The sequence below is a fragment of the Lepus europaeus genome, chromosome 1, assembly GCF_033115175.1.
Source record: "Lepus europaeus isolate LE1 chromosome 1, mLepTim1.pri, whole genome shotgun sequence".
Lineage (NCBI taxonomy): Eukaryota > Metazoa > Chordata > Mammalia > Lagomorpha > Leporidae > Lepus > Lepus europaeus.
Genome location: NC_084827.1, coordinates 87128089 through 87130765, shown reverse-complemented (window position 1 = coordinate 87130765; position 2677 = coordinate 87128089). Strand labels below are relative to the sequence as shown.

The 2677-nt window shown below is 43.3% G+C and overlaps 1 pseudogene; it reads right to left on the bottom strand.

Moving 5' to 3' along the window:
- Positions 1-595: 595 nt before the first annotated feature.
- Positions 596-1193, bottom strand: LOC133765944 (PRELI domain-containing protein 1, mitochondrial-like; annotated as a pseudogene).
- Positions 1194-2677: the final 1484 nt, after the last annotated feature.

The following is a 2677-nucleotide window of genomic DNA, read 5'->3' as shown; positions in this document are numbered from 1 at the left end:
TGGAAGCCTTCTGAGTTCACAAACTCTGTTGGTTTTTAAGATGGGGCCATATGCAAAGTGGAAGTTCTCTCCTCCCTTCAGAGAAAATTACATCCTTCTTTGATGGTTCCTTTTTGGAATCTAATTTTTATTTTTTTATTTATTTTTTATTTATTTTTTTTTTTGACAGGCAGAGTGGACAGTGAGAGAGAGAGACAGAGAGAAAGGTCTTCCTTTGCTGTTGGTTCACTCCCCAATGGCCACTATGGCCGGAGCTGCACCAATCTGAAGCCAGCATATCAGGCGCCTCCTCCTCGTCTCCCATGCAGGTGCAGGACCCAAGGACCTGGGCCATCCTCCACTGCACTCCCGGGCCACAGCAGAGAGCTGGCCTGGAAAAAGAGCAACCGGGACAGAATCCGGTGCCCAGACCAGGACTAGAACCCAGTGTGCCAGCACTGCAGGCGGAGGATTAGCCTATTGAGCCAAGGCACAGGCCTGGAAACTTATTTTTAATAATAAAGCACAATGGGCAATGGGCAGAGGTGGCTGATTGCTCTGTCTGGGCTGCAGAAGCTGTGATGGGGAGGGCCTAGCCATACCAGGACCAAACTGGCTACATGAACTGTTGTTGCTGCTGGTGTTGCTGTTCCTGCTTTGTTAGCAAGGGTCTTGGCCCTCTCTGTAGGTGCCAGAGCCTTCTCCTTTGTCCTTGAGACTTCCTTGACTGTCCCAACAAGTATTTTGTAAGGGGCCTCACCTTGCAACTTGGCCAAGATGTACTCAAATTCAAAGGTGACCAAGACTTTCGAATGGGGTAAGAACTAAATTCCTGGAGAGCTCTAGAGACCTCAAATAAAGTGGATGAGACTTAGGCTCAGTTCAGCTGTTATTGTCTGAGTTTACCCAAGAAATTCCTCCACAACCATCAGCCAGGGGGGACTGACATTTCAAGTGAATGTGGTCATGATCTAGTTTTTTGGGTCTACCATAGAGTCCTCCAGGATGTACACATTGGCATGGAACCATTGCCCTGCCTAGTGGGGCATCCAGTTGGTCTTGGTAAGGTGTTGATGAGACAGGAGCTTCTGATTAGGGGTCACCTGCTTTGTAGTTTCTTCTATCAGGATATGTTTGCTATAGAGATTCAGTCCCAGGGATATTTGGTCCCAAGAATGTAAGAGCATGCTCTGGCCCAGGAAATACTTTACCATCATCCTGGCCAGAGCAGACTTAGCAACTGCAGAGCCCCAGGTTTGTGAAGCCTGTGCACATGTGTTTGCCAGGGCACAGCACACATTGGCCAGGCTCACAGCTCAATTCAGTCACCTCCTTACTGCCTAAGCTGCAGCCACCACCATGAAGACCTGCTCAGTCCTGTGCTACTTCTGGCATGGCTCAGAGTACTTGTCTTCTATGTCACATTTATTTCATTCTACGTATAGGGATATATTTACTTAAATGCCTTTGTTGGACCAACAGCATAGGTTATTTCCATAATTCTTCCATCAATATCACAAAAAAAATTTCTGAAGGTAAGAATACTTACCCAATTTTTACTATAGTTTTACTTAATATTTCAGATAATCTTGTTTGGGACATATTTAGCTAATAAAGTGCTTTAGGTTATTGAATTTTATGGTCCCACACCCACATTCCCCTCCTCACTTCAAGACAGCACACATTGTGTAAGCTGCCAGGGGTGTTAGCTAATGTAGACTCAAAACTGAGCCCTTCCTCAGGAATTTCCTTTAGGTGAAGAGGCTGTCCTATCCAATGGCATGATATGTCCAAGATTGGCTTATGGCCAGGGACTTGGCAATGGGCAGCAGGAGGGGAAAAACAAACAAAAAAACCATATATGTTCTTTAGTTTGGGATCTCTTTTATTTACTATTTAAAACCCCTAGTTCCATGGCTTCTCATAGGGTTATCTGAGACTTCTATGGCAAATGGACTAAAGTTTATCTTCTTCTGTTCTGTAGTCCTTTCTTCTCTCCCTTACTCTGTTGATTTTGAGGACCTTCACCAAAACTTTTCCTGCATGAGAAGTTCTACCTCAGAGGGTGTTTCCTGTGAGTATAACCTAAGGAATATGGTACAGATTACCCAAGGAATTGAACTCTAAAAGGAGATTAGTATCTGAAACACCAGCCATTAGAATGACATTAGGAACCCCAGTAGTGGCCCTTGATGGAATACTGATAGCTTCTGGCATGTGGTTTATCTAAATTGTCAACATTTTACCACTGCTGTGCTGAGATGAAATATTACTTGAAGGAAATGCATTAGTAGTTTCAGTATTTTAGGTGATTTTAAACATCAGAAGATGTGATTATTATGAAGATTTAGAAACAGAAATGTATTACTGAGAGGTACCAATGCATGATAGAAAGACAATAATATGCTGAGGTGAAAAGTTACTAATTAAGGCTAATTTTAAAGCCAAATGGCCTTCTTACCTATGTCGAAGGAGAGTCTGACCTCCCTCAGCCAAATTTGAGTAAAAGTTTAAGATCATATGCAAGACTTAAGGTTCAATTCTCAATGCTGACAAGTCTAACACATGAAAGCCAGAGCTGTGAATGGGAAACGGGAATCCTGAGACTGGATGTTTATACATGTGGATAGATGCACATCCACATGTATAAACATCCCTAGGTGAGCAGAATAAACTAGTGTTAATCTCCTTTGCTAAG